The sequence below is a fragment of the Cupressus sempervirens genome, chromosome 1 (assembly GCF_028749045.1).
Source record: "Cupressus sempervirens isolate cs-2001-9-10 chromosome 1, ASM2874904v1, whole genome shotgun sequence".
NCBI lineage: Eukaryota > Viridiplantae > Streptophyta > Pinopsida > Cupressales > Cupressaceae > Cupressus > Cupressus sempervirens.
The window spans coordinates 636541812-636557761 of NC_143118.1; positions in this window are offsets into that span (position 1 = coordinate 636541812).

Below are 15950 nucleotides of genomic sequence, written 5' to 3' on the forward strand. Positions count from 1 at the left end.
AAGGTATATTCCTAGGCTATTTCATAAGAAGAAAAACTTATAAGTGTTTAAATACTAACACTGACAAAGTAGTGGAAAGTGCAAATGTAAAATTTGATGAATATACAAAAAGTACATGAATTTGAACATACAAAAGACCCTAAAGATTAAAAATATTTTGTATATTTCTATTGTGACATGACTGATGATGTTGTTGTTGGAGTATGGGTATTCAATGATGCTATGGTAGTATGTGGACGATTGTTGTGAAAGCCCTGAAAAGACATGAAATTATTGAGCTATGAAAGCCTCAAAAGGGCATGAAAACTATTTATTACAAATATGTGATGATATGGAAAGTCTCCTTCTTGAAAGCACATCTTTACCTAATGTTCAATGGTTATGATGGTGAACCATAGTGTAAACCTTGGAAGAGAGTATTATGTGTTATCTTGTAAGTTTCTCATGCATGATCATATGTTGTATGGATTTACCTTTTTTTGGTCTTATTTCCCTTGCTCAGTGGTTGGCTTCATAGAAGCCTAGGATGGGAGGTGAGCCTCCATGGTTCCTAGGTGTGTGTTATGTGTAGGTTTTGTGAAGATGCATTCCTTGAAGGTATTAGGGTTTCACCCTTGAGGAAGTGGAAGAGAACCAAATGTGGAAAGAGGGACAAATTTATCATGTCCTCTCAATGTATTTTTCTATCTAGCTCCCATTTGTGATTCCATGTTGATGTAAAAGAGAAGTGTATCATTGTTATTTGTTTGAAATTGTGTAAGGAAAGAGTGAGTGATGTTTCATTTACTATACTTGTAAGGAAATATCCATTATGAGATTTGATGTTATACAATGAAATTATGTAATAGGATCCTCCTTCTTATGTTATTTGCAATCATGTGGTAAAACTATTTTCATTAATGTTGTATGGAAGAATACTATAGATATAGATGATCAATTCATAATATAAAAGTTGCATCTTTTAATATAGTTGATTTAATTTAATGCATGAATGGTTGAAATTGTAATTAAATATGTTTTGAATTCAATTTTATCAAAGAAATTTATTCTATTTTCTAGATCATTACATGTGCATGAGTATTAAATCACTTAGATTCATGGCCCTAATAGTTTCCTAGGTTAAATCACACTATCACGTCATCAACTATAATCACTTAAACTCTATGGTAGGATTTAAGAGAAATTGGTTGAGAAGATACATAGTCCAAATGCATAAGAACAATCCTATAGGTGTATATTTGGTTCTTTGGAAAATTTATGGAGTAGGAAAATAATCCTTCCCCAAGATTACAGTCCAATTAAATATTAAAAAAATATTATAGGCATATTGTACTTGGAGTGCAATAAGGTAAAACATATATTAAAATACTACTAACCTAGTTGCTTAATACATTGCAATGAAATAATCTCATAACTCACATGCCCCTTTTGGGTCATCATGAAACAAACATAAAAATATGTATATAAAATCAAGCTATGCCCAATCAAAATATATGGAGGCCTAGACACCTACAACCTATCACTAGGAAGTACCAAATGGATTTTCCCAAGTAAGAATATGAATTCAATTTAAAGAAAATTATATATAAAAAAATAATTAAACACAAATAAATAAAGGGGAGGAGGATGAATCTAGGCATTCATCTTAAGCCTAGAAAAGGAAAAATGTAAAGTAAGGAGGGAGGGAGAACAGTGGTCCCCACCTCCCAATCGTATCACACACTCCTATGACCCAATTGATGCCTGGGAGATCAACCTAACATGTCATAAGAAAACTACCTTGTTCCTATATGCCAAGTGTGAGGAAGACATGAAGGCATTGAGAATGAAGACCCACAATCATAAAAAAAAGGTGTCCCTACTCCCCAAGTCATACTTGGTGATAGACCTTGTTGACATATGTCAGCACCACCATCCTCTAATTTGTATTCCCTTAAGAAAACATGATGGAGGCATATGAGTATATGGGTAATTGGTTTAACTTTGACATGGGTAAGAATTCCCCCATTTCTTGGTTGTCTCCACTTTGGGAGGAAGGGGGACACGTTAACCTTGGGATCATAAGTTCCTAGGGGAATGCAAAAAGATATCATGGGGTTAGGAAGTTAAAGGTGGTTCTAATACCAAGCAAGGTATTGGCGCCTGGTTTAGGACTAAAGCTTGTTATTTTTTAAGTGTTATTAGATAGTAATGGTTAGGGGGTTAGCAAGTTAGTAGTTAGCAATATAATTTAGTAGATTATAAATATGTTAGTATGAGAGTGTTAGTAATAGAGTTTCAATTGTTTACTAGAGGGTAGGTTCTTTTGGGTAATATATGTATAGGTAGTGGTCACATAGAAAATTAAATTATTGTGTAAGTTAGTAATTAACTATAAATATATACTTATATTTTAATCTCTACTATGTATGATAAGTAAGTATAGTTATTGCAATTATATGTTTAAAGATTATTAAACATTCTACACACACACACACACACACACACACACACACACACACACACACACACACACACACACACCTTTTTAATTGACAAGTATGCTTGACAATGTATTATAATCTATGAAATTAGAATGTGTAAATGTACTCGTAATAGATCATTCAAGCTACCATTCAATTAGTAAATTAGTAGGAAGTTGCTTGAATCAAAAAATAAAATTGTAGGTTAATTAATGTAATTGAATGGGAAGTGGAAAAAAAAGCTAGCGGTGATTTCGTACAAATGAAGTTGTAAGATTTATAGGTTTCAAGATATGAATAGGATGTTCACCAAATGTGATTACTTAAGGGGCATGTATATTGACAATAAGAAACCCTAGCAAGTGGTTATTAGTAAATTTAGATGAATAACAATAATGAATAATGATAAATAAGAAAATAAAAGAAAACTAACAAACATAAAATGATAACTAAATTAAATAAATACCATTAAGATAACAATTCCTTCTTTTAAGATTGATATATTGATATTGTTTGGAACAACACAATTGCAATTGATCCTAATACAAGTTATAACAATCAATTTTAATAAAGGGTATAGAATAACCTTGACCCTTTTGTATAGTAGAGGTTGGTTGTTGAAAATTATTTATGGATCTATGTTCTTATTTTTTTTAGGTAAGTAATTTCTTAGTATATGACCTAAGGGAACCATTAGCATTGAAGAAATAAAGTATATGGATGTATACATACATTTAAATTAGTTAGACCTAGTGACTTAATGGTTTAATAATGATATGGTAATATGTCATAGTGTTTCATTAATTTCGTAGCTTATATATTAACCACTTGCTCTATTTATCATCGTAAATGTAAATTTGATTAATATGCAAAATTTGATTTATTATTATACAATACAACATGGACAACCATTAAGAAGTTTATTAGAAGAATGGAATATGTATATGTAGTACATCCTATGAAGTGATGAAGGTAATGTTGTAAGAGTTGCTCATCTAGATGCCTGATAATAATGTTGTCAAAGGTAGTGACCTAGGGGTATGGCTTGTGCGAGGTAGATGCAATGTATAATATAATGTTAGAAAATATATTTTTTTGGGACTAGGCATTTAGTTAGGAATAGGCAACAGTTAATTAATAAGATATGTTAGTAAATAGAATTAGTAGGATGGTTAAGGAATGAGTGACCCTAATTTGTGGATAATAAGGAAAGCTCTTAATAAATAGGATTAATGGAATGTTAGGGTTGTGATATATATTGATAGTAGTTAATGGGATAAGGGCACATGGTAGGCATTCATTGTTTTAAACCAACATAACTTAATTGGTTTGTAGTGAATAGACTTCATACTATAGGATATATTTAGCAGTTATTTTATACATATAGGAAATAGTGGATTGTTAGGCATATGCATTTAGTAAAGGCTAAGTAGTTGTTAATTAAGTAATATGACCTAATTAAGGAACATAAAGCTATCAATTGGAAGAGTGATCTATGAGAGAAACCTCCAATCGAATCTTCATATTACCTTATATATTCTCATTAAATGGTATGTTCCTAATAATAAGAAAGAATCAGTAAATTGTAATACATGATAGAATTTAAAAATAATAATAATAATTAATTAGAAATAGCTTAAAGAAACTAGTTATAAAACATCTTAACCAAAACAACTAAGGAACTCTTATAACCATAACGATGCAGAAATTGTGTTTCACAAGCCCATAAGTATTGACTCGCTTCTAGGATAGGATGTGAATTTTGATATGATAACATTACCTAGCTAGTTTTATAGCACATTCAAACAAGATAAGATCGATACATGTTACCACTAGTTCTCTTTTTAAAAAAAAATAAAAAAAAATAATTATTGGTTGTGTTCTAACCTGTCTAAATTTGGGCATGACAAGGACTCTTAATTGAACCTTAGGAATGCTCTTCTTTCTAGTAAACATGCGACAGGAGGTTCTTTGAGACGAGAGCAAGAATGCAAGTGTCTACAATGAGAACTCTCAAAATGCAATGCAATATGATGTAAGTTAATATGAAATGCAAAGTTCAACTATGTGAACAAGAATGAGAGTGTTACAAATCCAACTATTATGTTATGTGATTTAAGCTATTGAAAAATGGAAGCTAAGATACATGAAATATGATTTTAAGATAAAATATTATGATATGAGAGAATGTAGACAAGAAAAAGAAGTTCTCCACAAAAGCCCTCAAGAATTCGAATGGTAAACTTGCAACATAACAATACTCAAGAATGTAGATCTTTGGACAAGGGGAGAGCTCTTTCTTTTGAAATCATATGGATAGTGGAGATCAAAGTCAAGATGATGGAAGAAAAATGGTGGAGTTCAAAAATGAGAGTGATCCATGTGCACACACAACTCAACCAATAAAATAGAAGTTGACTTCCCATATAAGACAAAAGTCACAGAGCCTTTTCTTTTAATTTTGCAAAATAGAAAAAGGACTTTATTTGTGCACTTTAAGTGGGTTAGAAGAATGGGGTCTTTTGTTTAATTAAAAAGGGACATGTTCTTTTAATCAAATAATGAACATAGGATAGCATGGTCAAACTATAGGTTATAATCAAGTTAATTGATTATTAGCAATTTGGTCTAGGTAAATGATTAATTAAATTAACCAAAATGCTAAGAAGGGGGCTAATAGTCTAGATGACCATTTTTTAGTGATTAAATTTTCCCCTCTTTGAATAATGTGTGATTGATCTGGGAACATATTACATCGAAGAAAATAGAAGCCAAGTAGGCAAAAAATAGATATAGATATCTGATTCCGAAGAACAAAATGCAAAAGGAGATAGAAAATCCTAAATGTACAACTTGATAGTGATAGTACTGAACACAAGGAAAAAGATATGTCATAATTCGAGAATAATGCTAGCACCTAGAAAAGAAGATAGATCGGAGAAAATGAAAAGATCAAACATATACTCCTAGGAAATAGATAGTTGTAGCAAGCGATGATAGAGTATATTTGCCCCCTCAAGATAAAAATTGAAATGAGGTAAGGGGATGTACAAATGAGCTGGATATGTGTAAACTGAGATATAGCAATGTCCAAGGTGACTGATAGATGATTAGAACCAAAGACTGACCATTAAGGAATGACAGAATGCCCTGGTTTGACTAGAGTTGACCACAAAGGATAAAGCATGAAAATTTGGTGAAATCAAGTAAAAAAGTAATTTTAGAACTGAAAAGGTGAATTGAAGTAGATATGAAGCATTGAAATGATGAAGACATGAAGAAATGAGGATGCCCTAATGATGATTTGGAGATTAGACCTTAGAAAGTCGGCTAACTGCTCAGAAGAAGGTAGAATTTTAAAATGTGATTTTGACCATCAAGATAAACTCAGATTTCAATTTCAATCCTAAAAATGGATTGATGATGTCAAAATTAGCTAGGGGTGTAATTTTTGCAAAATTTTGAGCATGAAAATTAGGTCAAAATGAGGTTAAAGGCTGTAAAAGGGGTCCAAGTGTCATTTTCAAGTTCATTTTACCTCTTGTGAGTTTAGAGAACTTAGAGTGCCTTAGAGAGAGAAGATGATATTAGCAGTCATTTTGCCTGATTGACACAATTTTGAGCACATTTGGTTATACAACCGATCAACCCACTATGAGGTGCTAGTAAGTTCTCAATTTTTATCGTGTTTTTGATATTTTTTGACCTTTTTTCACATAGTTTAGAAGTAAAATATAGAATACTATGCAATATTTTAAAAAGTATCACACATGTACTTTATAAAATATTACACGATACTTCACACTAAAAAAGTTATCACACGGGTAGTATAAATTCTATCATATGGGACATACCTATTTTTCTCATGAGCTGATGTGAAGTATCATATGACATAAATGTATCACACTAGTATATAAAAAGTATTACAAGATATGTAATCAATATTTGGTATCACCTAAATATAGCAAGAAATGTCACACAACTTGTTTTGAAACATTTTTTCATGAAATTTTTCATTTTGATAATGTTTTTGATGTGTTACTGATGTTTGCATGTCTTGTGTTGCAAATAGTATTTCCAACACTTCCCATCAGAGCCCCCAAAGTGGTTGAGATGGGGGTTGTACAGTATTCGACAAATGATGAGATTGTCACCATATCTAGTATGAGCTTGAGATGGGTTATATGGATGCCCCAAATATGGGTGAATCATGGGTTGTTGACTGCATTGGTTGAGTGGTAGCAAAATGAGCATAACACATTTCATTTGGTGACCGAAGAGGCCTCAATCACTTTAGAGGATATGTATCACATTCTTCGAGTACCTTGCTATAGTGATCCAATGAGTTGTATGTTTGATTTCTCTATCATGTTTACAAATTATGATATTGATGTGAGGTATACTAATGTCAAGTTTTGTTATATGTCATAGGTGTATTATAATCATATCTCAACAAAGGGGTGGGCAGTTATGTAGCATCTATTTCATAATGTCACCATATTTCACTATCATTTGAGTTGGGAGCAACTTATTGATGAGTATGGGAGTGACTACCCCCTACCATGTTTATTATGCTCGCTAATTGCTCAGGCATTGGTGACTGATAGGGGCCAAAAGGGCTTCCCACTAGGATGGGGCAGACTAGTGGTAAACGTGATTGTGTGGCCTCTCAAGATGGCATGGGGGCCAACTATTCTTGTAGATATGTATCATGAGGTACATGAGATAGTGTACCATGAGGGTCACTCCTAGGCATGCAGAGCAGTATTATCCTAGATCTGGGCATGGGATCATGTTGTTGTGATCTAACCATGGGTGTAACCACAGGAGTGGAACCAACCTTACATTTTTGGGTATACAAGATTTGTCCCAAAGACTCATAGTAGGGATGTCACTTATTACTGATGCATTTTTGATGAGTTGACAACTTTTACATAGCAGCCCTATCAAGAGTGCCATAGATGATTGGATGCTTGGGAGCTAGAGTATATGAGATATAATAGATCATTAGTAGGTAGGCACTCAAAGATCATGGAGAGATTTATGATCAGTCGGATATGGCATCAGTTTGTACAAACTTACACTAGAAATGTGTCACACTCTAAACCCTTCTATCTAAGGGATTCCATGAGTTCAGAATGCTTGGATGCTAGTTTAGAGCTCCCTATTTATGGAGTGCAAGAGAGTATGATTCAAATGTGAGGGCTCTCAGCTGAGCCTCAGGAATGCTCTTCTTGCTAGTAAACCATGCAATGGGAGGTTCTTTGAGACAAGAGAAAGAATGCAAGTGTCTACAATGAGAACTCTCAAAATACAATGCAAATATTAAGTAAGTTAATATGAAATTCAAAGTTCAACTATGCTAAGAAGAATGAGAGTGTTACAAATCCAACTATCATGCTATGTGATTTGAGCTATTGTAAAATGGAATCTAAGATACATGCAACATGATTCTAGGCTAAAATGTTATGATATGAGAGAATGTAAACAAGAAATAGAAGTTCTCCGCAAAAACTCTCAAGAATTCGAATGGTAAACTTGTAGCATAACAATAATCAAGAGTGTGAATCCTTGGACAAGGGGAGAGCTTTTTCTTTTAAAGGTGTATGAATAGTGGAGATCAAAGTCAATATGATGGAAGATAAATAGTGGATTTTGAAAATGGGAGTGATCCATGTGCATACACAAGTCAACCAATAATATAGAAGTTGACTTCCCATATCAAACAAAAGTCACAAAGCCTTTTCTTTTAATTTGTAAAATAGAAAAAGGACTTTATGCATGCAATTTAAGTAGGTTAGAAGAATGGGGACTTTTATTTAATTAAAAGGGGACATGTTGTTTTAATCAAATAATGAACTTAGGATAGCATGGTCAAACTTTAGGTTATAATAAAATTAATTGATTATTAGTAATTTGGTCTAGGTAAATGATTAATTAAATTAACCAAAATGTTGAAAAGGGGGCTAATAGTCTAGATGACCATTTTTAGGTGATTAAAGTACCAAGTGGGTGTTTGGATATAAGTTAGATGAAAATGGTAAAGTCACAAGAAATAAGGAAAGACTAGTTTGCAAAGCATATGCTCAAGAAAAAGGAATAGACTATAAAGAAAAAATTGCCCTTGTTACAAGACTAGGAGTAAGAACTCTGATTTCTTACTCTACATATGAAGGTTTCAAAGCTTACCAAATGGATTTGAAATCTAAATTTCTAAATGGTATATTAGAAGAAGAGGTTTATATTGAAAAACCTGAAAGATTTGTTGATGCTAACAACAAGAACATGGTATTTAGATTGCACAAAGCTTTATATGGTTTAAAACAAGCACACAGAGCATGGTATGAGAGATTTCATACTTATCTTGTGAAGAGTGGTTTTGAGAGAACTAATGAAAAAAATAATTTATACTTGAATACTAAAGGTGGTAAAAGTATTTTACTACCTAAAATTTTTGTTGATGATATCATGTTTGGAGGACAAAATATACTTTGCAAGACATTTATTGATCAAATGAAGCAAGAATTTGAAATGTCCATGTTTGGAGAAATTAAATTCTTTGTTGTCTTCCAAGTCTATCAAATTAAATATCGTATTTATATCACTCAGTCTAAGTATGTGAAGGAAATATTGAAAACTTTTGGATTAGAAGATTCTAAGCCTATTAGCACACCTATGATGATAGTTCACAAACTATCAAAGAATGATGATTCTAATGATGTGAACCAAACTTTATATAGGTCTATGATTGGAGAATTATAATATCTAGTTTATAGTAGACCTACCATTGCATTAGCTATTTCAATTGTTGCAATATTCTCTACAAATCCTAAGGATAATCATTTTGATGATTATTAAGAGAATAATGAGATATTCAAAAAGATTAGAGGACTTTGGTCTATACTAAATGAAAAAAGAGAAATTTAAATTGAGAACCTATACAGATGTTGTTTGGGATGGAAATGTTGATGACATAAAAAGCACAAGTGCTGGAGTATTTTTCTTAGGAAAGAGACTAGTTACTTGGACTAGTAAGAAACAAAATTGCATATCTCAATCTACTATTAAACCTGAATATGTTGTTGCTGTAGTAAAATATACTAATATTATATGGATCAAACAACTACTCAAAGGAATAAAGGAGGAAATCATAAAACCTCTTATACTTTACTATGACAACACTAGTGCAATAAACATATCCAAGAACCCTATGATGCACACAAAGACAAAACATATAGCTATCAAGTATCATTACTTGAGAGAGTTGGTTCAAGATAAATAAATAAAGATAGAATATGAGAATGCCAAAAAATAGATAGTTGATATATTCATAAAAGCTTTACCTAAGGATGCTCATGAGTATCTAAGAGGTAAACTAGGGCTGATACCCCTACCCAAATCTTCCTGAGAAGCATAAGTTGTGCCCTGCATCAACTGAGATGAATGACATATGTTAAACATTGATGTAGTAGACTATACTTTAGGAGTTGCCTAAATTAATCAAGAGTTGGAATAGAAGATCATGTTGACATATTGGTCAAGTTTGTTATTAGTGTCATACACTTATTTAGATTGTAAGTATCTACCACGATTATTGTATAGTTAATAATCTTAACCAAACATTTTAGTTGTTACCGAGTTCTATAGTTGCTATCGAGTCTTATGGACAAATTTTAGTGTGTACTAAGAAATTACAATTATTGTGAAGATTAGTAGTGTAAACTGAGAATCTTACTGTATGCCAAGTTTACTAGTGTAAACCAAGTTGTGCAGTGCTTATTGAGTTTTTAGTTGATGTGATGCGAGTCCAGTATTAACTAAGATACTCAGTGTTGACCAATTGATCCAGTTTATGCTAAGCTCATAGTGAAAGCATTGATTGAGTTACATAGTGTGAATCAAGTGATTTAGTTTATATATTGAGTTTCATAGTATTCACTAAGTCACCAATGCAGACTGAGTTCAAGACTACTTGGAAGTGTTTAGTATGGACTGAGCTTCTACTTTTACTAAGTGCATGATGATGCAAAGCATTGGCAGTGGATGTTGAGTATCAGAACCTCACCGAATTATTCTTCAAAACCCGAGTATCTACATTTGAGATGACTTTGTAATATTTGTGTAAACTTGTATTGTGGTTAACTTTGTAATTGTATAATTCAATTGGTATATATGTAATGAATTGTATCATATCACAATGAAATGGAAGAAATGCAATGTAATCAAATGTAATAAAAAAAGAGTAGAAAGAGTGAATTAAAAAGGTTACAATAGAATAAGGAGTAGCAAAGATATATCTATCACAGCAAGGTGATTTATAAACATAAAGGAATCTCACTCAGCAAACCAAGTTGTAGATCAAAGATAAGCTACTACTTCATCCTGATAGGTGGATCAGTCAAATCCTTTAACAAGGTAGACCTAATAGTCTTATGCAAATCTCTTTATCGAGTCAATACTTCATTGTATGTTTGTAAATCCTTTAACAAAGTGGACCTAGCAGTCCTTATTGCTCCTAAAAGGGTAGATCATCAAAAGTGATCAATGTAAGCCTTAATAGGCCAACTTTATGCTATAGTACTAAAGCTTGTGGGTATCATCCCCACCCTAGTTTTACTTTCTATTTGGAAGGTTTTTGGGGCACCAAATCTATGTGTCAAAGTGTTATGTATGCTTTCATGTTTCTAGTTTCTTATGCATGCAATTAGATCCAAATATATGAAAAGGATTATTTGGGTAATTGTAAATAAAAGTTTTAAAGTTACTGATTTACCCCTCCCCTCTTAGTAACTTAGCCTTTCATAATATTTCCAACAATTGGTATCAGAGCATTGTGGTTCTCATAGAAAGTTAAATAGCTTGAGCAAAGATCAAAGGCCATGGAGATATTTAGACTCGACAAGGCTATTGACAATGAGAAGCTAGATTTAGACATGGCTATTGCACTACTGAAGAAAGAAAAGGAGCAACTCTCTCAATCTTTGAAAACAAGAAAAGATCTTGCAATTAAAATGAATGATCATCTCTACAGTGAGGAAAGAATTAAAGACCTTCATCTAGAAAATAGCTCAGTGAAGCAAATGAAGCAATCAAAGAACTCTTTGAAAAAAATAGTTTTTTGCAAGAAGAAGTGAGAAAACTAAGAAGAGAACAAGAAATTTAGTTAGTACGGCTATGCGAAGTCATGGAACAGAAAAACAAGATAAAAGTAGAAATGGAAGGAAAAGATAATGAGATTCAACATTTATCCCTTCAGTAGGATGACTTCATTAATCAACTCACCAATGCAAATGAAGAAATCATAAACCTAATAGAAGAAAATGAAAGACTATTTAAGAATGATCTAAACTCTAAAAGGAAAATCAATGAAAGAATGATGAAATCCCAAGCAGACATGAATCAGTTGAATGAGCAAAATCTCTATAGACAAAAAGGAAAAGTAGGAATTAGATAAAAAGAAGAAGGTGAATCTTCCAAACAAGGAGCTCAAAAGAATCAATGACCTACTTGCAATCATTATGGTAAGATAGGTCATACATAAAACAAATGTTGGAGTAATGGTAAAGAAAAATTCAATGGAAAATGCTACAATTGCAATTAGCATGGTCATAAGGCTAATGAATGCAAAGAGAAACCGAGATTTGAAGGAAAATGTCACAAATGTAAGAAACATGGACACAAGTCATCAAAATGAAAAACTAAGATATTGAATCCAGTAGAACAAAGTGTGAAAGCTATATTTGGTTGGGACTACAACACCTAGTGCAGATATCATTACTATGGAGAATTAGGACACATTGGAATGAATTGTGTAAAACATCATATGAGGAAAATAGATACTACCAAAAGATGTTTTATTTGTATAGATTGGTCATCTTGCCAAGAATTGCATGAATATTGGAAGGATTAAAGATAAAATGAAGGTAAAGGCTAATAACATCATAGAATAGATGAGACAATAGTGGGTTCCAAAGTCTATCCAGAATGCAAGTCTAAGCAATGATGAACAAGTCACTCAAGAGTTCGGTGACTCCACCATTTCTACTTGATTTCTTAAAGGAGAACTGGAACTAGGCTTCTAAAAAAAAATCCAAATTAGTTTCAGTTGAAAGGATAAAAAGGATCCAAATTAGTATTCAAGATACAAAGGGATCACCAAGTAAAAGGTACTAGTTACTACTAAGTTACTTTTGTTATCGAGTGAGGTTGAGTCATAGACTCTACTGAGAAAGGTCAAGAGTAACTAAATTTTATGTGGTTATTGAATGATGGAAGACTTTACTGATTAATTAACACAAGTGAAGTGGATAACAATCTATCAATTTGATCTACCATTTGTACCAAGTATTTATGGTAGAATTTGATAAAAGGAATGAAATCAAAGTCATTTTTACCGTGAAATCTCAAGAGTTATTGTGCAGTGCGATCTTCAAGTGCATTCAAGTGATTTGGATGAATTGTTATCAAAATTTTTGAATTCTATAAAACCCTACCAAATGAAGATGGCATCTAGTAGTAGCAAGGTGAAACAAGGATCATACATGTTGGTTCGTGGTGTAGAATGGAAAGCACCAGATTTTAATCTCACTCTTGCAACCACTGAAACCCTAGATCCAAGTGGAGCGCAGTCGCAAATCCCTCCAAAGGTACTATTGATTAAGATCATTCATTCTCATTTTAGATGCATGATTCAAGATATTGGTACTTTGGAAATGGATGAATCCCTAAAAAAGTTGTGTATGAATGGCATTTTGAAACCCGAGCATTATCACCTTCAGACTAATGGATTAACCCATATTCCTCACATGCCCCATGAATTCCAAGTGAAATGGATTAGGTTTATTCTTAGTTAGGTGCAAAATGGAAAGTTATGGTTGGAAAAACTAGTTTTGATCATGAAAAATATGATTCATAGAACCATTGGTCTCTCAATGTTGATTAAAGCTAAAACGACCAAAACCTTAGGTCAGGCTGAACTAGAGAAGAAAACCCTAGTAGAATGGGATAGTAGAGACATGAAGATAAGTAGTATCACTGACATGGAATTAAAGTTTGGTATTCATATCATTGCACACAAGATCTATAGTTCAAGTAGGTTGAATAGTGTGTCATGCAAAGTAGTTTACATCACATACAAGGTAGTCAAGAATAATCTTTCTCTTGACCTTTCTAAGCTATTGTTGACTCAATTCAACAAGAACATGGAGAGAATTAGAACATCAAAGAACAACCCATGTAAGTTTGGCTCTCTGTTGACATGTCTATTCTTTTATGTTTAGAAATGCTTCCCTTCAAAAGGTTTAGTTGTATGGAGAAAAGATGTGCCAATACTCTACCAAATTAATGAGTACCTTGTTGAGATGGGTGAGAATTACACAAGTATTATGGACAACTATTTTGATGCATCTAAGGAGAAAATGAATAATAGATTTAGAATTCCAAGGAAATTAGTTGAAGATTACAAGGATGATGTATGTTTTATGGTAGATAGTGATAAGCTATACATTCAAGTAGTCAAGCCTAAATTGCATGGGTGAAACCTCTTGGAAATGAGGTTAATATTGATGAAACAAAGGATATAATTAAGGTACTCATAAATGAACTAGTGGACCCCAAGGCTGTATATTTTGGCATGTATGATGAAGCCAAGGATACATTAGAACTAGAGATCAAGCTCCCTCAGGTAGTAAATAAAGGGAAGAAAATAATTACCAAGTTGAAAACTAGTTCTACTCTTTTGTTGACCAAGGGCAAAGGTGAGGATGAAGAAGGCGAGGATGAGGAAGAATTAAAGGAAAAGGAGCCACTGAAGAAGAAGGACAAGGTAATTATTACCAGGCCTGCCAAGTCATCCACTGTAGTGTTTACTAGGAGATCCTCCAGGAAGAAAGCTGATAAGGAAGGAGAAGACATAATATTCAAAAATCCTCTACCCACCTTCCAAGATAGATTGAAAGAACTAAAGGCAAGGGCCAGTATAAAAAAATTTAAAGCACTAAAATATGAAATTAGGACTAATGAAGAACATAAACAAATTGAAGATCTAGTGATGGATAAAATGGGTAAGTGGAAATACTCAACTAACCAGCTTACCTCTCAGATTTCTAATATTTTGATGGATAAGATTAAGACAAGATAGGAATTTTCCATGAAAACTATTAAAGAAATCTATGTGCAAACCTTAAGGTAGCTTATACCAAGCTTAATAGACAAGGAGGTTAAGGAATCTCCAAAGAAAAATGAAGAGAAATTAACACTAAAATTTAGCACTTCTCTAGTACTCATGAAAGATATTGATCGTGTTCTAAAGAATGCAACAAATACATGGAAGAATGTATATCTTCTTCATAAATTGAGTGATTTTCTAGTCAGCATAAGTGACAAGGATGATGAAGATGATCAAGAGAAGGATGAAGAAGGAAATGATGAAGAGACAATACATTTTGATACTATTGATTATTAAGAGGAACAAGAGCAAGAGGCTATTTAGGAAGGAACACAAGATGATGAGGAAATTGACCCAATTAAGATTGCTGCAATAGTTATTGCCTCACTCCCTCACTCTCCAAGAAAAATAGTGACAACATCAAGCATAGAGACAACCTCAGTAAGATTGATTTTGACTACCACTAACAACACAAAAATCCAATCAATATTTGCACCAGTTCAACTCAACACATCATTGGCTAAAGTATCAAGTACTTCATCTACTAAGCAATAGAATCTTCCCTCTTCATTTGTGATTGAGACATCAATTTTGGATACTACAAGTGTTTCTACTAGTATTTCTACAATAAGTTTAGTATCAATTTTTTCAGCAAGTCCTATTATGCCTACTATTGTTTCCATTCCTATTAAGAAAGAAATAATTGCAAAGATAGTTGAGACCAAGCCTTAATTGAGCAAAAAAGTTTTGGGAAAAGGAAAAGGAAAGGAGGAGGAAATATACCTTGATGATGAAATAGTGATCCCAAATTGGGACATATCCAAAATCAATCTAGATCAAATGCAAACATTTGGTGAACTTCTCCAAAAGAAAGACAAGTAGCAGAGGCTAAGAGAGGAAAGAGACATAATTTAAAATCATTGAGGATGCAAAGAATATTTTGGCAGAAGCTATAGGTATAGAGGTTGATTCTTCTCAACCAATTTTGTATCAATTGGTAGAGGTAGTTTAGAAGCTCAGTAAAGACTTGGATGGACAAGAAAAGTTATTACAGAAAGTAGAGAAGAAGTTTGAAAATAAAGTGTTAGAGCATATTGCTCAATAGCTTACAATCTACCAAGTATAACTCTCTACCATTTTGGGCTCTCTAGAAAACTCTTGTACTAATGTATCATCACTTTTTGGTAAGTTATGTGATGTTTCAAATTTCACTAAGGAAATAAAGGACAAATTGTCCAAGATTGATGAAAATCTCAAGGTGAGTGCACAACAGTTGCAACTTGACCCAAGTTCAAGTTTTCCTCATTTCAATAAGATTATAT